At 33.4% G+C, this 25,000-nt stretch overlaps 1 protein-coding gene across 1 annotated transcript in view; it reads right to left on the reverse strand.

Annotated features, from left to right (window-relative positions):
• The window catches only part of LOC137654395 (uncharacterized), a 16,647-nt gene extending 5,710 nt beyond the window's left edge, over positions 1-10,937 (reverse strand). Inside the window, exon 1 of the mRNA XM_068387994.1 lies at positions 10,569-10,937. The gene's annotated coding sequence lies outside the window, so the exon portion shown is untranslated. The remainder of the gene's footprint in view (positions 1-10,568) is intronic.
• Positions 10,938-25,000: the final 14,063 nt, after the last annotated feature.

Genomic DNA, 25,000 nt, shown 5'->3' on the forward strand with positions numbered 1-25,000 from the left:
AAGGCAGCTTATTTATCGAAACCAGCTTGCCTTTCCCAGACTCAGTTTAGATATTATTATTATTATTACTATTATTATTATTATTATTATCATCATTACTTGCTAAGCTAAAACCCTAGTTGGAAAAGCAGGATGCTATAAGCCCAGGGGCTCCAACAGGGAAAATAGGTCAGTGAGGAAAGGAAAAAAAAAATATGTTAAGAAGAGTAACAAAAATAAATATTTCCTATATAAACTATTAAAACTTTAACAAAACAAGAAGAAGAGAAATAAGATAGGAGAGTATGCTCGAGTGTACCCTGAAGCAAGAGAACTCTAACCCAAGACAGTGGAAGACCATGGTACAGAGGTTGTGACACTACCCAAGACTAGAGAACAATGGTTTGATTTTGGAGTGTCCTTCTCATAGAAGAGCTGCTTACCATAGATAAAGAGTCTGTTCTACCCTTACCAAGAGGAAAGTGGCCACTGAACAATTACAGTGCAGTAGTTAACCCCCTTGGGTGAAGAAGAATTGTTTGGTAATTTGCGTTGTCAGGTGTATGAGGACAGAGGAGAATATGTAAAGAATAGGCCAGGCTATTCAGGTGTGTGTAGGCAAAGGGAAAATGAACCGTAACTAGAGAGAAGGATTCAATGTAGTAAGCATATTTGAATCATGTCAATATCTAATATTATTGATTATCATACATTAATATAATCCTTATACAATTTCATTATGATTACCATCACTATCACGTGAAGAAGGATTGCGCTAATGATAGAATCACAATGAAAAAATATATCATAATGATATATCATTTATTATTGACATATCATCGTTGATTTGTTAGTAAAAAATTAAAATCAATATTTAATATAAAAATAAGTAAATAAAACTAAATTTAATCTTTTACAAACCATGACATGTACGATAAAAAAACAAAAGAGGAAATAACAACAAACGAGAAACAACACTAACAAACAAAAGAGGTAACAACAAACAAACAAAAGAGGCGAGAACAACAACTAACAAGAGGTAACAACAACAATAAACATAAGTAAAACTGACAAATAAAAGAAGCAACAAAAAATAACAAAAGAGGCAACAAAAACAACAACAACAAACATAAGCAACATTTACAAATAAAAGAGGCTCCAACAAACTAACAAAGGAGACAACAACAACAGAAAAGTCAACAATAAACTAAAAAAAGGGCAACAATAACAAATAAAAAGGAACACTAACAAACAAAATAGGCAACAACAAACTAACAAAAGAGGCATCAACAACAAACAAAAGAGGCAACAACAACAAAAAAGAGGCAACACTACCAAACAAACAAAAGAGGCAACAACAAACTAACAAAAGAGGCAACAAAAACAAACAAATGAGGTAATACAAACAAACAAAAGAGGCAACAATAAACGAACAAAAGAGACAACAAACAAAAGAGGCAATACTAACAAACTAACAAAAGCGGCAACAACAAACGAACAAAATAGGCAAAAAAAAAAACAAAAAAAAAAGAGGCCACACTAACAAATAAACAACAGAGACAACAACAAACTAACAAAAGAGGCAACACTATCAAACAAATAAGAGGCAACAAAAACAAACAAAAGAGGCAACAGAAACAAATAAAAGAGGCAACAAACACAAAAAAAAGAGGCAACACTAACAAACATATGACGCATCACTAACAAACTAACAAAAGAGGCAACAGAAACAAACAAAAGAGGCAACACTAACAAACTAACAAAAGAGGCAACAACTAACTAACAAAAGAGGCAACACTAACAAACTAACAAAAGAGGCAACAACAAACTAACAAAAGAGGCAACAAAAACAAACAAAAGAGGCAACAGAAACAAACAAAAGAGGCAACACTAACAAACTAACAAAAGAGGCAACAACAAACTAACAAAATAGGCAACAAAAACAAACAAAAGAGGCAATACTAACAAACAAACAAAAGAGGCCACAACAAACTAACAAAAGAGGCAACAAAAACAAAGGAGGCAATACTAACAAACAAACATAAGAGGCCACAACAAACTAAGAAAAGAGGCAACAAAAACAAACAAAAGAGGCCCACTGATTACCGCCCAATTTCCATAACTCCCATATTATCTAAAGTTTTTGAACGTCTTCTGGCAAAACGTCTTAATAGGTTTGCTGAAGGTAATCATCTACTCCCTAGTTTGCAATTTGGTTTTCGTAAAGGCCTTGGAGCATGTGATGCCCTTCTTACAATCTCCAATGCTGTACAGAAATCCCTTGATTGTGGTCGGGAAGTTCGTATGATTGGCCTTGATTTTAGTGCTGCCTTTGACCGTGTTAATCATGAGGCCCTTGTTTTCAAACTGAAACAGTTGGGAGTGGGTGGGTCGTTTCTTAGCATTATTATTGATTTTTTAAGTAATAGATCTCAAAGAGTTGTTGTTGATGGGCACCATAGTGATTATAGGAATGTGATATCCGGTGTTCCACAGGGTAGTGTTCTTGGCCCATTACTTTTCATACTATATACACATGACATGTGGTTTGGCCTAGAAAACAAGCTTGTTGCATATGCAGATGATGCTACTCTCTTTGCATCAATTCCATCCCCTGAATGTAGATCTCGGGTTGGTGAATCCCTTAATAGAGATTTAGCTAGAATTAGTGCATGGTGCAAATTATGGGGTATGAAGTTGAATCCTAACAAAACTCAAAGTATGATTGTAAGTAGGTCAAGGACGGTGGCTCCTCAACATCCGGATCTCAGTATTGATAATGTTTCTTTAAATATGTATGACTCTTTCAAAATTTTAGGTGTGATTCTCGACAGTAAATTTACTTTTGAGAAACATATAAGGTCTGTGTCTTCTTCAATTGCACAAAAAATAGGCTTATTGAGAAAGTCTTTCAAGATTTTCGGTGATCAATCTATTCTGAAGAAGTGTTTTAATTCTTTCATTCTACCTTGTTTTGAGTATTGTTCTCCTGTCTGGTCTTCAGCTGCTGATTCTCATCTTAATTTGTTGGACAGAAACTTACGGTCTATTAAATTTCTTACTCCTGATCTAGATATTAATCTCTGGCACCGTCGTTCAATTAGTTCATTATGCATGTTGCATAAGATTTTTCATAACTCTAACCATCCTTTACATTCAGATCTCCCTGGACAATTCTATCCTGTTCGTAATACTAGGCAGGCAGTTAATTCTAATAGCCAGGCCTTCTCCATCACGAGGCTCAATACTACGCAGTACTCTAGAAGTTTTATTCCAGCTGTGACCAAGTTGTGGAATGATCTTCCTAATCGGGTGGTTGAATCAGTAGAACTTCAAAAGTTCAAAGTTGGAGCAAATGCTTTTTTGTTGACCAGGCGGACATGAGTCTTTTATAGTTTATTTATGACATATTTGTTTTTGATGTTGTTAATAGTTTATATATGACATGTCTGTTTTGACGTTGTTACTGTTTTTAGAATGATTTATTGTTAATTTGTTCTCTTCATTTATTTATTTCCTTATTTCCTTTCCTCACTGGGCTATTTTTCCCTGTTGGAGCCCCTGGGCTTATAGCATCTTGCTTTTCCAACTAGGGTTTGTAGCTTGGATAATAATAATAATAATAATAATACTAACAAACAAACAAAAGAGGCCACAACACACTAACAAAATAGGCAATACTAACAAACAAACAAAAGAGGCAACAAAAACAAACAAAAGAGGCAATACTAACAAACAAACATAAGAGGCCACAACAAACTAAGAAAAGAGGCAACAAAAACAAACAAAAGAGGCAATACTAACAAACAAACAAAAGAGGCAACAACAAACTAACAAAAGAGGCAATACTAACAAACAAACAAAAGAGGCAATACTAACAAACAAACAAAAGAGGCCACAACACACTAACAAAATAGGCAACAAAAACAAACAAAAGAGGCAATACTAACAAACAAACAAAAGAGGCTGCAACAAACTAACAAAATAGGCAACAAAAACAAACAAAAGAGGTAATACTAACAAACAAAAGAGGCCACATCAAACTAACAAAAGAGGCAACAAAAACAAACAAAAGAGGCAACACTAACAAACAAACAAAAGAGGCCACAACAAACTAACAAAATAGGCAATATAAACAAACAAAAGAGGCAATACTACCAAACAAAAGAGGCCACAACAAACTAACAAAAGAGGCAACAAAAACAAACAAAAGAGGCAACACTAACAAACTAATAAAAGAGGCAACAACAACAAACAAAAGAGGCAACACTAACAAATAAACAACAGAGGCAACACTAACAAATAAACAACAGAGGCAACAACAACAAACAAAAGAGGCAACACTAACAAATAAACAACAGAGGCAACAACAAACCAACAAAAGAGGCAACACTAACAAACAAATAAAGAGCAACAAAAACAAACAAAAGAGGCAACAAACACAAACAAAAGAGGCAACACTAACAAACATATGACGCATCACTAACAAACTAATAAAAGAGGCAACAACAACAAACAAAAGAGGAAACACTAACAGCCTAACAAAAGAGGCAACAACAAACTAATAAAAGAGGCAACAAAAACAAACAAGTGGCAACACTAACAAACTAACAAAAGAGGCAACAACAAACTAACAAAATAGGCAACAAAAACAAACAAAAGAGGCAATACTAACAAACAAACAAAAGAGGCCACAACAAGCTAACAAAAGAGGCAACACTAACAAAGAAACCAGAGGCAACACTAACAGAGAAACCAAAGAGGCAACAACAACAAACAAAAGAGGCAACAAACACAAACAAGAGAGGCAGCAACAATAAACATAAGAAGCAACACTAACAAACACAAAATGCAACAACAACAAACATATGACGCATCACTAACAAAAGAGGCAACAACAACAAACATATGACGCATCACTAACAAACTAACAAAAGAGGCAGCACTAACAAAAAACAAAAGAGGCAACAACAACAAACAACAGACAACACTAACAAACAAACAAAAGAGGCAACAACAACAAACATATGACGCATCACTAACAAACTAACAAAAGAGGCAGCACTAACAAAAAACAAAAGAGGCAACAACAACAAACAATAGACAACACTAACAAACAAACAAAAGAGGCAACACAAACAAACAAAAGAGGCAACAACAACAAACAATAAAGGCAGCAACCACCATAAGAAGCAACACTAACAAAGAAAGCAGACACCAACAAACTAACAAAAAAGACAACAACAATAAATAGACAAGGAGAAAATCAGGACATTAACATATCCTCCAAAGAAGATCCAACCCCCCCCCCCGACCCCCAAAAAAACCACGAGACCAACAAACAACGCAAACAAACTAACAACAACAACAACAAAACAAAAGACGGGGGATTCCCCCTTATTTGGAATGATGATGATTAAAGTTGTCGAACTTCCAAGGTGAGAACGACACAACTCGGAATTACTTAACTTAAACTTTGTTGTATATACTCTCTCTCTCTCTCCCTCTCGCCTCTCATCAATCCCACTCCCACTCCTAGCTCTCCTACTATGGGGGGGGGGGGCATAAACCCCTTCCTGCTCCACTCAGGCAACTATTAAAGCGGTTCTCAGCTTTGAATTTGAGATTTCCAAAAAAAAAAAAAAAAAAAAAAGTTTCTTGCTGGAAACTAAGTCAATGTTGATTGTTGACTTCTCTTTTTATTCTAACTGTGTCTAATTTCAACCATATTTTGTTTGTTCGTTTGCACACGAGGGTTTTAATATTCATTGATTTTCCTCGTCAATAATAATAATAATAATAATAATAATAATAGTAATAATAATAATAATAGCTATAACAAGTATGCTAGAAAAATAAAATAATACTAATAATAATAATAATAATAATAATAATAATAATAATAATAATAGTAATAGTAATAATAATGTTATAATAATAATATAATTTTATGGTTTCTAAAGTTTTATCTTTAATTAACAACATTATAAATCACATCAGTTTTTCATAATTAATCTCGTGAACCCCCTCTTCAATTATATTAATAAGGCTAAAAGAATTCTCAACGCCGTGAATATATTGTGCATTACAAATCACTATAATAATAATAATAATAATAATAATAATAATAATAATAATAATAATAATAATAATTGTATACAATAATCATCATTATTAACACAATAACAGAATGAAGTTTGAAACCATCTAGGAGAGAGAGAGAGAGAGAGAGAGAGAGAGAGAGAGAGAGAGAGAGAGAGAGAGAGAGAAAGAAGTGATTGAAGAATGGGGGAAGGTGGAGTTGGGGGGGGAGATAGTAGGAGAACGGATGGGGGAGAGGAGGGGGGGGACATGACGTCTGACTTGACACGCCACCGTTGTCGCCACGTAGTCGTCAGGTCTTGGTGGAGGGGGAGAGGGAGGGGGAGAGGGAGGAGAAGGGGTTGGGGAGGAGGAAGGGGAAGACAGAACAAGAGCGGGGGAGGAAGAAGGGGGAGAGGAAGGGGGGAGGGGGGGGTTGAAGGGCGGATAAAATTCCCACTGAGTCAACCTTTTTCTCTTTTTTCTCGTTTCCTTGTACTGGTCCATTCTTGTGTGACCGACGAGCGCGTTGCTGGGAAAGTTCCATATTACTATGGAATCTGTCTATTGAAAGTTCCATATTCCTATAGAATCTATCTATTGAAAGTTCCATATTCCTAGAGAATCTGTCTATGGAAAGTTCCATATTCCTACAAAATCTGTCTATTGAAAGTTCCATATTCCTATAGAATTTGTCTATTGAAAGTTCCATATTCCTATCGAATGTCTATTGAAAGTTCCATATTCCTATAAAATCTGTCTCTTGAAAGTTCCATATTACTATGGAATCTGTCTATTGAAAGTTCCATATTCCTATAGAATCTGTCGATTGAAAGTTCCATATTCCTATAAAATCTGTCTATTGAAAGTTCCATATTCCTATAGAATCTATCTAGTGAAAGTTCCATATTCCTATAGACTCTGTCTATTGAAAGTTCCATATTACTATGGAATCTGTCTATTGAAAGTTCCATATTCCTATAGAATGTGTATTGAAAGTTCCATATTCCTATAGAATGTCTATTGAAAGTTCCACATTCCTATAGAATCTGTGTAATGAAAGTTGCATATTCCTATAGACTCTGTCTATTGAACACTCGTAATACATGTAAACCAATTGTTATGGGTTGGTTATATTCATTCATGTTTACAACAGTGAACGAGTCGAAAAATAAGCAAATCAATTCCGTACTCGATTTGATCGTGTGAGAAATAGTGTGCGTAATAAGCGTATGGAAATAAGGGGAACTGTTTGCGTGCATGGAAACGTTTTCCCTTGTCTAAATAGGTTTCATTAGAAATATTTCATACCACTGAGAAGCATTGCTAATGAGATTATAGCGACACCAGAGAGAGAGAGAGAGATTTGGTTACTACTCAAACTTGAGCATCAGGAATAAATGGCGTTTAAAAATCACAAAAAAATGAGAGAGAGAGAGAGAGAGAGAGAGAGAGAGAGAGAGAGAGAGAGAGAGAGAGAGAGAGAGAGAGAGTTATAATACCTTAGACTATAAACCAAGTCTACAATCACTACACACGATGACACATGTTACATTATAAAAATCTTAATTGGGTATTCAAGGACATCAACTGTAAGTAACTTGGTTTACCACAATCAATTCTAAAGTCATACAATATAGGCCTACTACGAAAAATATTCGAGATTACACACACAATAGGTACATGATATCTCAAAAATTACAAAACACAGTACATTAATTGTCTGAATAAAAGGAAAATCACAAGTTCCTTAGAAAATAGTGAGAAAAACTCAATATATCAAAAAACGAAAAAAAAAATAATCATAAGTTCCTTAGAAAATGATGACAAAAGCTCAATATACCAGGAAAAAAAAACAGAAATAGGGAAAATCATAAGTTCCTTACAAAAAAATGACAAAAATTCAATATGCCAGCAAAAAAAAAAAAAAATCATGTTACTTATAAAATAATGACAAAAAGTCAATATATCAGAAAAAAAGAAAAAATTAAAATCTTAAGTTCCTTAGAAAATAATGACAAAATGTCGATATATCAAAAGAAAATAAAAAAAAAAAACAAGAAAGAATAATAAGTTCCTTAAACAATAATGTCAATACAGACAACGCATCTGAGAAAAAAAAAAAAAACATAAAAAAAAGTCTTAAAGAGGCACACAGAAGAGCTTTGGGGTCAACCTCATCACCAATCAACCTCTTAACTAACCCCTCCCCCCCAACTTCTCCATTAAAAAAACGCTCCCAGCCGACCATTCTGGTTGGCCCTAGGATCCTTCTAGCCTAGGATGGTCCACAGGATGACATTAATTCACCGGCTCATCACCTCTCAACAATGACGATGGGGTAACCACTCCATTTTCAGCCAATCCATCTGAGCGGGTGTCGTTTACCCACACACACCCAACTCTATCCAACCCAGAAGTAACCAGAACCCACTTACTGGGTTCAACCAGAACCCACTTAGTGGGTTCTCTGATCTACCCACACATTCGTCTCAGAGATCCCTCTATGCTCCTGGCAAAGCATTTTTGCCGTAGGTTAAGACTTGCTATTTTTAGACCAGTGTGTGTGCGTATATATATATATATATATATATATATATATATATATATATATATATATATATATATATATATATATATATATATATATATAGATAGATCTATATCTACATATATATATATATATATATATATATATATATATATATATATATATATATATATATATATATATATATATATATATATATATATATAGTGTCTGTATCTATCTATATATATATATATATATATATATATATATATATATATATATATATATATAGTGTCTGTATCTATATATATATATATATATATATATATATATATATATGTATATATATATATATATATATATATATATATATATATATATAGTGTCTGTATCTATCTATATATATATATATATATATATATATATATATATATATATATATATATATATATATATAGTGTCTGTATCTATATATATATATATATATATATATATATATATATATATATATATATATATATATATATATATATAGTGTCTGTAAGCGTAAACAAATAAATCTATAGCCAACAACAACAAAAACAACGACAACAACAATAATAATGATAATGTTATCACTATTGAGATAATACCTAATAACGAATAGTTTGCTGATCGAACCGGGCAGTTTTTAATAATCAATATACAATTAATGATACAGTTGCCTAAATTTTTATGTATCTATTTTCAAGATGCAAATCAATTAACAATTACATATAAAATAATATGAATCACATAAAACTGAACATTGGAAAACTTTAGATAACTCTTGTCACCGATCAAAGGAAATAATAAAATGGCATCACAATTTCTGAAGGGAATTTGGCGAGGTTCTTCCCAGAGAAAGACTGGGAGAGAGGGGAGAGATGAGTAGGGGAAGAAAGGGAGGGGGGATAGATGAGTAGGGGAAGAAAGGGAGGGGGGAGGGATACTGCACTACCACCACCTCCCCCCAAAACACTATCACCATCTCGTACTTGGTATGCACTCCTAGAGAGAAAACGGGATTCAACCTTTTTTAGCTCTCTCTCTCTCTCTCTCTCTCTCTCTCTCTCTCTCTCTCTCTCTCTCTCTCTCTCTCTCTCTCTCTCTCTGCATGACTGCCGCCGTCAGCGTGCACGATCAATAAGGGAGAAAGTTCGTGACCCATATCTTGAGACAATATAAACACACCGTAAAAATAATCATCCAATTGCAAATTGTTTGACATTTAAGTTTATATCGGATAAATAAAATCGTTATCAATATATCTGTTTTTTTTCTATCATTGAATAGCAATTTCACTATCTTACGATATAACAATAGATAAAGAAGATAAGTTTATAATGTCAGATTCCATATCTACTCAGCAACACGTTACATGATTAAATATTAATTACAATTGAAACTGATGCATTATTATTATTATTATTATTATTATTATTATTATTATTATTATTATTATTATTAGCTAAGATATAACCTTAATTGGAAAAGCAAGATGCTATAAGCCCAAGGGCTCCAACAGTGAACAAAAGCTCAGTGAGGAAAGGAAATAAGAAAATAAATAGACGGTATAAGACGTAATGAACAATTAAAATAAAATGTTTAAAGTACAATAACAACATTAAAACAGATATTTCATATCTAAACTATAAGAAGACTTATGTCAGCAGGTTTAACTTTGCAATGCATCGTTGCTATAGTCAGGAAAGTTGGGGGAAGGGGAGGGGGGGGGGTATTAAGCTTCCAAACTTACACTTACTTGATCAGGGAGGGAGTGTGAGAGGAGGGAAGGGAGGGGGGAGGGGAGGAGAGGATCACCCACGCGTACAAGTTTACGCTGAGCCCTTTCCATAAGTTGTCAACCTTGCGTCTCTTAATACAAAAACGGAAGAAGGTGGCGTCTGGCATACCGACGCTGACGAAAATGGAAATGAACAAGTTCTCTCCTCACCTTGAAGGAAACTTCGCCGCTGATCTTCGGCCGGTAATTAATCCCAGCAGTTGAAGACAGTCACTTAAATGCAAAGCGTTATTACGAGGGGGAGGGCTAACTAGGTCAGCAGTTTAAGGAGGTAGGTTCACAGTACACTTGCACGGACTTCGCTGAGCGCGTATTGTATGCCAGTTTGTGTGAGGTTCGGTGTGGCGGGGTCGCGTTGCCATCTAAGTCCTTTTTCCCCGGCAATGATTATTCAAGAGGCCTAATTATCTCGTAATACCAAATAAAGATAGTCTGGATACAGTAGAACAACCTGCCTTACTTAGAAAGATATGTTTAAGTTACTGATGCAGAGAAATTTAATAAATGCCGATGTAAAATTCCCCGTTTAACAGCTTGTGTGAGGGAGTTCTGAGATGGGAGTCGAGAATAGGGGGGACTAAACAGGAGGACAAAGTTGAACTGTTGACGACCCCGGTAGTCTTTTTATATTTTCTCGCCTTTATCAAAACAAAACCCGATTTTAAGAGAGGGAACCTAATCAAAATCCTTAACTACAACCTCGAAATATTCCCCGACACCCAAAAACGATTATTAAGTCCAAGAGAAAATAGAATAGGTCCGAGCGTGGCAACACTCTCTTGGGCGGCGTGACCCTCCCACCCCTCCCTCCCTCCCTCGACCACTGTTACGTGAGCGATGTTGTTCTCACAAACATGCACTCCAAATTGCTTCGTTCAGTTTCTTTGATTGCTTTACGAAGCGCTCTCTCCCCACACCGTTTCGTTCTCATTCCCACTAATACATTATTTGAAGCGCCGAAAGTCGCTTTGTCCGAGAAAGTCCGTTTGAATCCGGATTTCTGCTCCATCATTCCACTGCCGATTATTTTTTTGCAATTATTAAAGGACAGTTCAATATGACATATCTCAAAAGGCGACTTGAAATAGGGATATTTGCACCAATCGGTTAAATGGACCGATAGATGCTTCGATTCGAATGAATCAAACTGTAGATTGATAAGGTCATTTATCATTCAAAAAAGAGAATTAAAAGGAGCAGTAAGAGAGGCATATTGAAAAAAAGAAAGCGTTAATGTATGATCATTGCAATATGTCGGTATGAAGGGGCGAGCGACTGAAGCAGCTCCGCTCATCACCGCTAAATTCAAAACATTCCCAGAGCAGGCGGGCAGCGTGATCGCTGCAATTTGGCGGGAATTAATGTTTGCAACGCAACAATAGATATTTTGCAATGATTCATTATTCATATTCTGCATTTAAAGCCCTTAAATTACTTCTCTAAAAAACATAAATAGATTACAAACGCTGAAAACGCACGAGAGTAAGACAGAACGAAAACTTATCGATTTAAATACAAAGAGTGGAAGAGTTGCTCAAAGATTACTGACAGCCAAAAACTGTGACACACAGCGCTTCGCCGCGTGAGTGCTGGTATTGGCGGGGGGAATTTCGCCAAAAGTTTACTTATCACGCAAACTTTCAGTGTCCGGAGCGTTCCATTTACATTTAAAGATCCATAACATATGAAGAACATTGTTACGCATCCACAGATTCTAATATAAAGAAGAAGAATAAGTCAGTTCGTGTTTGGAAGGCGGTTTTAGAACGAGGCGAACATTAGTTCTTCCAACAACTGGACTTGTGCAGTAGATTACTTGGAGCAGACTTCTCCCAGATCCACATGCACACCCGACCAGACCGTCGGCAAGTTCCATTTTCCCGCGGCATTGCGTAACGCCGTCGCCCTTACCGCCTCCCACGCCCGCCCTTCTTGCAGGGACATCAGCAACCGAAAGGTATCTCGTGGACGGCCAATGTTTCAAGCTATTGAGACAAGTGTTTTATGAGTACTGCCGTGAATCTGATTGAAAAAAAAATGGCCTTACTTAAGAATAGAAGACACACCCCGCCCCTCCCATTTGCCTGACGTAACATAAATAAAAACAAAAATTATACTTAAAACATCGCTTCGAATAAAATCGGTTCGATATTCTGAATTCCAGTAATAAAAAGGACATTTTAATAACGACAAACGCAGCATTTTGAAAAGCACCTCGGGTGGCTGGCTGGCTGGCGGGAGGAATCCTTCAAGTTTAAAACAAGGGACGGGTGGACACAGCATACGATTTTAGTCCTATCGTTCTCCGTCTTATCTATTTCCTTTTTTTTTTCTTTTATTATTCACAAGGCAAGCAGATACCAGGAGAGGAGATCTTTGGCTGTGCTTTGATAATTGTGAGAAGTTAAAATCTATCAAAAGTTTTTTATGTTTTTCTCCTGTTTTTTATTTGTGTTCTTAGTAAGACTAAAAATCTCACTGTTTAAGATCAAGAAACTGTTAAAGAATTTCGGCGTATTTTTCAAATAAACATATAGAAACAATAATTATGTTTAGTAATCAATTATCTAAAGTAATAATAATTTACAAGAGATCTTATCACCAGTGATAGCGTGGTTATTTTTAAATTGATAAGTAATCTATATCAGTATTCAGTTCATAAAACAAATATAGTTCCAAACATGATTGAGAACGAACGAAAATTCAAATTATTACAAGAATTCTATTCTTATGTATAGAAAATTATAAATAAATTATCCCAAACTAACTTGTATTCAATAAAACATAATTTACCTTATTATTATTATTATTATTATTATTATTACTAGTCAAGCTACAACCCTAGTAGGAAAAGCAAGATGCTATAAGCCTAAGGGTTCTAACAGGAAAAAATAGCCCAGTGAGGAAAGGAAATATAAAATAAATGATGAGAAAAAATTAACAATAAAAGATTTTCAAATCAGTAACAACGTCAAAACAGATATGTCATATATAAACTACAGTATAGAGACTTATGTCAGCCTTCAAATCAATGACAGAAAAACAAAGACCATTTTATGACAAGGCATAGACAGAAAAGAGAAAAAAAAATACGAAAATAAAAAAGTAAAAAAAAATAAAAACATCTTACAATGGTGTTCACTTAAAAGCTATGAGAAATAAGGTAAAGTTTGCCAGTGGACATCAGGCTGCGTTGGGCGGGGCGACTACCATCTAGGAAGTACCTCTTCTCGCATCGCCACGCCGAACTGCCATAATAATGATTCTTACATTTTTTAAATCTTTTTTTTTTTTTCATTCGTGCTATCATTCAATCTGTCCATAATTAAATTTCTCGGTTTAATATCGTGATGCATTACGTATTTTATCAAATATTGATAAAACATTTACCACGATTTCAAAACGAATAAAAGGATGTAAACAATGATATTCTATAGATAAATATTCGGTTTATTTAATCGTTTTATATAAACAGCGTAAATGTAAATAGGATAGAAAACTGCATTAAACGAAAATAGCCATTGGGAAACATCAAGAAGATAAATCAAGCCACGCGAGAACCAAACAAAGCTAGTGTTCCAAGAAAGCGGTAAAATATTAAGAAATTTCGCCAGCCGACATCCACCACCGGCCCCACCGAAATTGTACGAGTCGGCAACTTTAGTTTAAGGCCAAGGCACAACACACGTGACCGGGCCTGTTACCCACTTAACCAAAGCCGTCTAATACTTATGCATTTAGGGTTTATTATTAATCGTTTGGGTTAGAATTTGATGATAAGCCTGTTCCCGTCGGGTTATTTAAGGGCTGACAAAGCCTGACATAAGGAAAAGGGTACGCGTCAGGGCTCATGGATATGACACAAACGATCAAATTTAATGTTATAAACTCCATCGGATCCTTTAAGGCGAACAAGGCTGGGTTTGGGGCGGGAGCGGCGATGCCATATCAAATATTACCATCACGTTGTATGGTGTATGGAGGCAGCATAAGTTAAAAAAATGTAAATATAATTAATTAATAATAAATATTCGCGATTATTAAATGCCCTCGTAATTTCTTTACTTTTAATGCCAATAAAATTACACGTTTCTTCTTAAACGTGGCAGAAAAATTTTACAGCGCTGCCACATCCTTCTCAGGCGTTAAGCTGACCTCAGGGTATGAATATGTCAAACAGCGTGTGTCTCCATAAAGACGGCTCAACCAAAACAGTCAGTCATTAAGGAGTCTGTCGCCCTACCAAGAACATGGAAGGAAGTCCTCGTTATACAGATAAAAAAATGTTACATATTTATAATATAAAAGATGTGCAGAAATAAATCTCTATAATCCTGGCATTCTTGTGTATCGTTATCAGTATAACATTCATGACTCAAAACTATCATCTATTTGTTTTGATAAATCCTTACAAAGACTATGAAACACAAATTGATATTTTCATCAGGTATGACACTCAAGCAAAAGTATCTTATATTTTAAAGATAAAAACGTGCCAAACCTAAAACAAAATATTCAAAGTAAATTACAAAGCTAGAACAAAGTCCATAGAAAGAAGGCATGAGAATATAAAAAGAAAGTGTATGGGATACTCTTAATGAAGATAATTGGGCGTCTCTACTACGTATAGATAATATATTTAATTGTTGTCGATAATTCTGTGTAACCCATGTATCTTTATGACACTACTTCAGTTTACCTGCCTAAATTTACACAGGATCTCTCTCTCTCTCTCTCTCTCTCTCTCTCTCTCTCTCTCTCTCTCTCTCTCTCTCACACACACACACACACACACACACATATATATATATATATATATATATATATATATATATATATATATATATATATATATATATATATATATATATATATATATATATATATATATATAACAAATGGTAGAGCCTCCACGAGATGGAATTTGTGAGTGTAGGTAGATAAATTCACACATACGAGTTGATTAGAGAATGCAGAAACTCAGTAGTATGGGATAATCCCTAGAAAGGTCCAGTATATTGCCCCAGGAGACATTCGAGCGCAGGGATTAAAAAGGGTAAACAGGAGCGGTAGGCCTTTAAACACTCCAGAGAAGGACATTTGGCAACGTAGGAGACAAATGCTTTAGGATATGATTCATTATTCATGGAATGACTTGGTACGTTGTGTGTGATTCATGTACGGTGATTCAAGTGAAGATTTTGGGAAATGAACAACATCAATTCATTGAAAATGAAAAAAAAAAAACGTTACAAATACCATTAACCATTTAATAAAACAAAACGTAATTTTACAATGTCGATTATTATATATATATATATATATATATATATATATATATATATATATATATATATATATATATATATATATATATATATATATATATAAGGTTAAATTACATCTTTTTAACAATTACAATATTTACAGTATGATTACATTCAATAGCCTTTTTCTATAGACATGATCCATCTAATTTAACAATTTACAAAATTAACACATCTTGATGTTGATTTTTAATAACTCAAAATACAATAATTTATATATATTTTTTGTTATATACGTAATTATGTGATCAGAATTACATAAGACACCTGGCAACATATTCCCTCTAGTTTCTACGCTTCTAGGAAAACACCACCAACTTTTTCTCTTCCGAAAGATTACACATTTGCCAATAGATTCGAATGGCGCAACACAATTGCTCCCGAGTCAACAACCTAAGTTGAAGAGGCATCCCATTTATAGCTTGGCTCGAGTAAGACGCCTATGGGAACTTTAAGTACTCCATCTGTAGAGTCTGTGTGCTAAATTCATTAAGTATTGTCACAGGCAGTTCGAGCATTGAAGGGGAGGGGAGAGGGGGTGGGGGGGGGTGAATGCTTTGTTAGTCTAACTCAAGGTTGGAGAAGTCTATCTCCTTGCTCTTCTGAGAGAGAGAGAGAGAGAGAGAGAGAGAGAGAGAGAGAGAGAGAGAGAGAGAGAGAGAGAGAGAATTGTGTCGGTTCTGTCACGGGGGTTGGTGTTCGAGGCTAGGAGAGAGAGAGGGTAGGGGGGGATATAGGGGTGGGGGAGGGAAGAAGCAGGAGCGAGGTTATTGGCGTAAAGCTAATGAAGATACGGTGTTGGGGGTAGGGGGAGGGGGAGGTTCCCCAGAGTAGGAAGAAGTATAACAGGGATTTCGGTGGGTGGTGATCTGGTTGTGACTATTAAGAATCGGGGTCACATTAGGGTAATAAAATGATTAGATAAGATTATTTATAAGGAGAGCGGACAGAGTGAAGTGATTGAAATGACAAATAACTATTGATTAGATGACTGAAATGGTAGTTTGTTCGTTTACATACGCAGTTGGTAGTAGGCCTATTTTAATTAGAGGGAAATTACTACCGAGGAATAGAATGATGATGGGAACTTCTCATATAGATTAGAAGGCTGGTATTGTTATTAAAAAAGGCAGTTTAAAAAAGCATTGTTACAATATTCCTGTACTAGCAATAGACCGAGGATAATATTAATGACGGTAGTAACATTTCATATAGATTAGGAGCCTAGTATAGTTACTAATAAGAAAGGCAGTGTGAAAAAAAAGTTAATTATATATATTCCTGATCGCAAGAAAAGAGTAAAAGAAAAGTTATTGCACATTCAACGCTCCAACATCTCCTATTTCCTTCCCTCCTAAAATAGTAAAAAAAAAAAAAAAAATAGAAGGAAAAAAATCCAGCATCATCCTCTTTTTCTGAATTTTTTTTTTCTTTTTTTTTTTTCATAGCGTCCATGATGGGGGTTCGTGGATAGCCCGAGACGCTGAGGGAGTTAGCTGATTTGGCGGGATCGGAGAGGGGAGGAGGAGAGAGGGGGAGGGAGAGGAAGGGGGAAGAGAGAGAGAGAGAGAGAGAGAGGCATGAGCTCCAAGGCGGAAACAGCTCTCAAGTAGCGGGAGAGTTCAAGGACTTCATTTTTATAGATACCGAAGCGATTTGCTGTTCCGTCGCGGCGATGCTGCTGAGGGGGAGGGGGAGGGAGGGAGGGGGGAGGGGAGGAGTGTGACTGCGGATTAAAATGGTCTGAATTACATTACTTTTTTTTATTCATTGTGTGAAGATATGTATGATGATTAGGGAATTTCTTCTGAATGATTTCGATAAGATGCCAATTTACGATACAACTAACTTTTGTAACGTGAAAATTACATCATTACTTTCTTATGATTGTCTCGGATTTTTAGAATGATATATTGTTAATCTATTCTCATCATTTATTTATTTCCTGATTTCCTTTCCTCACTGGGGTATTTTTCTCTATTGGAGCCCTTGGGCTTATAGCATCTTGCTTTTCCAAAAACGGTTGTAGCTTGGCTAGTAATAATAATAATAATAATTGGGTTAGAGTTCTCTTGATTGAGGGTACACTCGGGAACACTGTTCTATCTGGTTTTTCTTCCTCTTGTTTTGTTGAAGTTTTTATTGTTTATATAGGAAATATTTATTTCAACGTTGTTGCTATTCTAAAAATATTCTATTTTTCCTTGTTTCCTTTCTTCACTGGGCTATTTTCCCTGTTGGGGCCCCTGGGCTTATGCATCCTGCTTTTCCAATTAGGGTTGTAGCATAGCATTTAATAATAATAATAAAAATAATAATAATAATAATAATGAAAAGACTAAATTTGACAGTTTAGACCTATTGAAATAAGAAAATGACTAAATGTTAATACTATATCATTCAAAAAGAAACTTTAGCAATATTTTTATATATTTCGGTTGTATGTATATATAACCTAGATTTTTATAACTTTTTTTTTATTTTATGTAAATAATTTATATTATGTAGTAGAATAATCATTTTATATTTGAATATAGAAATTTGACTTTGTCTTTGATTCAAGATAAAGTATGTCTAAAACACTGAATTACTATCCCATATGTAGGCTACAGTGGTCGACACTAAACCCTAAACACTTGCTTACGAAAAGTCCACCTGCCACGCACATGTTCAGACGTTGGTCGCTACGCTTTTAGAAAGATAATAATTTTAGATTGTATATATATATATATATATATATATATATATATATATATATATATATATATATATATATATATATATATATATATAAAGATAATACATATATATATGCATATACATATATATATGTATATATATAAAGATAATATATATATATATATATATATATATATATATATATATATATATATATATATATATATATACATATATATATTGCAAATGAAGCAGGGGAAGGAAGAGAAGACGATAAATTGATGAACTACTAAATCTCACGGGTGTAGCCGGCATGTATAGAAAGACCATAAACAGACGCAAGATATATATATATATATATATATATATATATATATATATATATATATATATATATATATATATATATATGTGTGTGTGTGTGTGTGTGTGTGTGTGTGTGTGTGTGTATTTACATAAATACACATAGATTAAGAAAAGAACAGAAATTATTATTAATAATATCAATATTACCTAAATAATAAAATAACACACAATAGGCTTCAGTCTTTTCAAAATATTAAGCAAAATATAACTACTAAACCTGGTTCCTGTTTAAATACATCTTTCTTAAAAATAAAATAAAATTATGGTATTAAATAACGTTGACTACTCGTACTGAATGTAGTTGACATAATATGCAATACCTACGAAACATAATCAAATACTTGAAGACAATACTCTTCTCCCTGTCAATGTGATGTCAGACACGTGAAAGTAATAATAATAATAATAATAATAATAATAATAATAATAATAATAATAATAATAATAATAATAATAATAATAATAATGTCTATATACCCTATGCCTATAGTAGTACTAATAATAATAATAATAATAATAATAATAATAATAATAATAAGTCTATAAACCCTATACATACAGTAATAATAATAATATTAATAATAATGTCTATAAACCCGATACCTGCAGTAACAACGATAATAATAATAATAATAATAACAACAACAATAATAATAATAATAACAACAACAACAACAATAATAATAGTAATAAGAATAATAATAAGTCTATAAACCCTATACATACAGTAATAATAATAATAATAATAATAATAAGAAGAAGAAGAAGAACAAGAAGAAGAAGAAGAAGAGGTCTATAAACCCTATATCTACAGATAATTCAAGTCTACTATCAATTCAAATTGTTAAAATCTAACACAGGAACAAAACATGAAAAAAAATGAGCATTTATAAACCTACACTTTTTAAATAATAGAAAACAGAAACGCCGAATGGAAATTGAAACCAAATGGGTCTGACTTCTAACGCATTTTAAATGTTTACGTCCTCTCAGAAACCTCTCCACATACCTTTCGGAATTTGAGGCCGATGTTCCAATAACATCCTTTGTTCTGTTTGACACTTGAGCGCCCTCTGGGTGTACCAGATGTAAAAATGAGATGGTTTAGTTAGTGTATTATATTACAACTTTAACAGATTCATTTTTTTTAATAATTCTAATAATAAACGTAATTTATATAATACTGAAATAAAGATTGTAATTTTGCTCCCAAATGAAAAAATAAAACCGTTTATCACATGAAATTTAATAATTATGCAAAATTTCAAATAAAAATAATAATATGAAAGGCAAAATACTAGTTGAACAAAGATGGCATAGGCATATATCTATCTATCTATCTATCTATATATATATATATATATATATATATATATATATATATATATATATGAGAGAGAGAGAGAGAGAGAGAGAGAGAGAGAGAGAGAGAGAGAGAGAGAGAGAGAGAGTAATAACAACATAAGTAATTTGCGGCGGAGCGAGGAAGGAGTTGAGGACCCCACAGAGGGAAATCAGTTCATTTAAGGATACAGCATTGAGACTGCTCTCCCTCTACCCCCTCCCAAACCAATACGCTACCTTCCCCCTCCCCTCCCCCTATCCCAGCATTGCATCAGCTGTCCGTCGTCAAAGGATCCGTCGTGCAAGACAGGAAGGGCCCTCAGAGAGAGAGAGAGAGAGAGAGAGAGAGAGAGAGAGAGAGAGAGAGAGAGAGAGAGAGAGCTACTGCTATATTCAATCCCACAAGATAATGTTCCGAGAGAGAGAGAGAGAGAGAGAGAGAGAGAGAGAGAGAGAGAGAGAGAGAGAGAGAGAGAGAGAGAGCTACTGCTATATTTAATCCCACAAGATAATGTTCCGAGAGAGAGAGAGAGAGAGAGTGAGAGAGAGAGAGAGAGAGAGAGAGAGAGAGAGAGCTACTGCAATATTTAATCCCACAAGATAATGTTCCGAGAGAGAGAGAGAGAGAGAGAGAGAGAGACTTTGAGAAAATATTATCGGCTAATCATAGAGATGGTGAGAATTTCCTTTTATTTTATTTTTTCTATTTATTTATCATGTTCCACCGGCTCTGCAGTGAAACGGTTTAGTTCCTTAGAAAGTTCCGTAGAATAACGAGTGGGGGGGGGGGGTGTTGTGACGTATAACGGGGCGGGGGGGGGGGGGTTATTCCTATTTGTAGAGAGGGCGAAAATATTTCAAAAGTGTTTATGTTTCAAGGGTAAAATTCCTACAATCAAGATACTTACGAAGTGAGATTTACCTTTGATTAACGACATTTCCTTGCGAAATAATAATAATAATAATAATAATAATAATAATAATTTCATCGTGCAGTAATATCACAGTGAAATAATAACAATAATAATAATAATTTCCTTGTGCATTAATAATAATAATAATAATAATAATAATAATAATAATAATAATTTCATTATGCATTAATAACAATAATAAAAATAATAATAATAATAATAATAATAATAATAATAATTTCATTGTGCATTAATAATAATAATAATAATAATAATAATAATAATAATAATAATAATAATAATAATACCAACAACAATAATTTCATTGTTCAGTAACAATATCATTGTGAAATAATAATAATAATAATAATAATAATAATAATAATAATAATTTCATTGTGCATTAATAATAATAATAATAATAATAATAATAATAATAATAATACCAAAAACAATAATTTCATTGTGCAGTAATAATATCATTGTGAAATAATAATAATAATAATAATAATAATAATAATAATAATAATAGTAATAATAATAATGCTAATTTCACTCCTCAGTAATATCATTATGAAATAATAATAATAATAATAATAATAACAATAATAATAAAAATAAGAAGAAGAAGAAGAAGACGAGTTATTAAAATTAGCAACAAACCAAAACAGTTAGATTCTAAAGGTAAGAGGTCACAATGGGGTATGAAATTTATAAGAGATTATGAGTAAAATACCTTTCAGTATGATTAATCGTACTTTACTTTTCTCACAAATAATCATCAGCCAAGGTGCAACCCTAATTTATGGGGACTCCTAAAGGTAGGGAAACAGAGAAGTAGAAGGTAAAAAACCAAAATTAGAAAGAAATAGTTAAATATATAAAACAATATAACATGAGAACTCTCTCAACCTAGTTAACAAAAATGGTATTTGCACCAAGGAATTTCAATCGATCATTATTATTAACATTTATTATCATTATCATTAATAATAATAATAATAATAATAATAATAATAATAATAATTTCATTATGCATTAATAACAATAATAAAAATAATAATAATAATAATAATAATAATAATAATAATTTCATTGTGCATTAATAATAATAATAATAATAATAATAATAATAATAATAATAATAATACCAACAACAATAATTTCATTGTTCAGTAACAATATCATTGTGAAATAATAATAATAATAATAATAATAATAATAATAATTTCATTGTGCATTAATAATAATAATAATAATAATACCAAAAACAATAATTTCATTGTGCAGTAATAATATCATTGTGAAATAATAATAATAATAATAATAATAGTAATAATAATAATGCTAATTTCACTCCTCAGTAATATCATTATGAAATAATAATAATAATAATAATAATAACAATAATAATAAAAATAAGAAGAAGAAGAAGACGAGTTATTAAAATTAGCAACAAACCAAAACAGTTAGATTCTAAAGGTAAGAGGTCACAATGGGGTATGAAATTTATAAGAGATTATGAGTAAAATACCTTTCAGTATGATTAATCGTACTTTACTTTTCTCACAAATAATCATCAGCCAAGGTGCAACCCTAATTTATGGGGACTCCTAAAGGTAGGGAAACAGAGAAGCAGAAGGTAAAAAACCAAAATTAGAAAGAAATAGTTAAATATATAAAACAATATAACATGAGAACTCTCTCAACCTAGTTAACAAAAATGGTATTTGCACCAAGGAATTTCAATCGATCATTATTATTAACATTTATTATCATTATCATTAATTTTCTTAAAATTATCATTACCATTATTATCTAAATTATTTTACTGGGAAGATAATTCCTAAAAAAATGATCATATCCGGAATGAAACTGTTGGAATACTGTTCATTCCAATAGAATGATGGGAATGCTTTGCAGATGGCATTTGACGGAGGCACTGGCAAAACGTATTTGCTTCCGTCTGTAAAGTAAACAAACATTCTCTAAAGATTGGAGAGCACGGTGTCGCATACACTGGGTTTGGTCGGTACTTGGATGGGTGCCCATCCCTCGGTGAAAGAAAGTACAATAAATTGGATTCACGTTGCCGTGAACATGAACAATAAAGAACACTATTATTATTATTATTATTATTATTATTATTTTTGATATTACTGAGCAGTGAAATTATTATTATTATTATTATTATTATTATTATTATTATTATTATTATTATTATTATTATTATTATTATTACTTGCTAAGCTACAACCCTACCTAGAAAAATAAGATGCTATAAGCCCAAAAGCTCGCACAGGGAAAATAGTATAAAAAAAATATGCCAGAGTAGCGAGCACAATCATTTTGACCCCGAAATCTGATTTAAATAGCGAACGCAGTTTGGGTAATGAAATATATATAAACTCCCAAAAACAAAACAAGATAAAATCTATGCGATTTGATTATTCCAGTCAACATAGTCCCAAAGTTCCAGCATTCGCAAAACCTCTCTAATCCCTTCCAGCCCTACACTCGATGTTGCCTAAATCTCTTGAGCCATTTTCTGCAAACAGTGGAAAAGGAATGACAATTCCTGGGAAATGGAATGACAATTCCTTGAAAAAGGAATGACAATTCCTGGGAAAGGGAATGACAATTCCTTGAAAAAGGAATGACTTTTTCCTGGGAAAAGGAATTTCCTTGGAAGAGGAATTACAGTTCCTGGGAAAAGGAATTTCCTTGGAAAAGGAATTTCCTTGGAAAAGGAATGATAATTCATGGGAAAAGGAATGATATTTTCCTGGGAACAGGAATTTTCTTGGAAAAGGAACGACAATTCCTGGGAAAAGGAATGACAATTCCTGGGAAAAGGAATGACAATTCCTGGGAAAAGGAATGACAATTCCTGGGAAAAGGAATTTCCTTGGAAGAGGAATGAGAATTCCTGGGAAAAGGAATGAGAATTCCTGGGAAAAGGAATGACATTTTCCTGGGAACAGGAATTTCCTTGGAAAAGGAATGACAATTCCTGGGAACAGGAATGAAAAATCTTGGTAAAAGGAATGACATTTTTCTGGGAAAACGAATGATAATTCCTGCAAACCGTGGAAAAGGAATGACTATTCCTGGGAAAAAGAATTTCCTTGGAAAAGGAATGACAATTCCTGGACAATGGAATGACTGTTTCCTGGGAAAAGAAGTGACAATTCCTGATAAAATGAATGGCAATTCCCGAGAACAAGAATGAAAACTCCTGGAAAAAGGGATGACAATTCCTGGGAAAAGGAATGATATTTTCCTGGGAAGTAGAATGACAATTCCTGGGAAAAGGAATGATATTTTCCTGGGAAGTAGAATGACAATTCCTGGGAAAAGGAATGACTTTTTCCTGGGAAAAGGAATGACAATTTCTAGGAAAAGGAATAAAATTTTCCTGGGAAGAGGAATGACATTTTCTTGTAAAAAGGAATGATAATTCCTGGGAAAAGGAATTTCCTTCGAAAAGGAATGACAATACCTGGGAAAAAGAATGACATTTTCCTAGGAAAAGGAATGACTTTTTCCTGGACATTTCCTGGGAAAAGGAATGACATTCTCCTGGGAAAAGGAATGACATTTTCCTGTGAAAAGGAATGACAATTCCTGGGAAAAGGAATAACTTTTTCCTGGGAAAAGGAATGACAATTCCTAGGAAAAGGAATAAAATTTTCCTGGGAAGAGGAATGACATTTTCTTGTAAAAAGGAATGATAATTCCTGGGAAAAGGAATTTCCTTCGAAAAGGAATGACAATACCTGGGAAAAAGAATGACATTTTCCTAGGAAAAGGAATGACTTTTTCCTGGACATTTCCTGGGAAAAGGAATGACATTCTCCTGGGAAAAGGAATGACATTTTCCTGTGAAAAGGAATGACAATTCCTGGGAAAAGGAATAACTTTTTCCTGGGAAAAGGAATGACAATTCCTA

This window comes from Palaemon carinicauda, chromosome 15 (assembly GCF_036898095.1).
Source record: "Palaemon carinicauda isolate YSFRI2023 chromosome 15, ASM3689809v2, whole genome shotgun sequence".
NCBI lineage: Eukaryota > Metazoa > Arthropoda > Malacostraca > Decapoda > Palaemonidae > Palaemon > Palaemon carinicauda.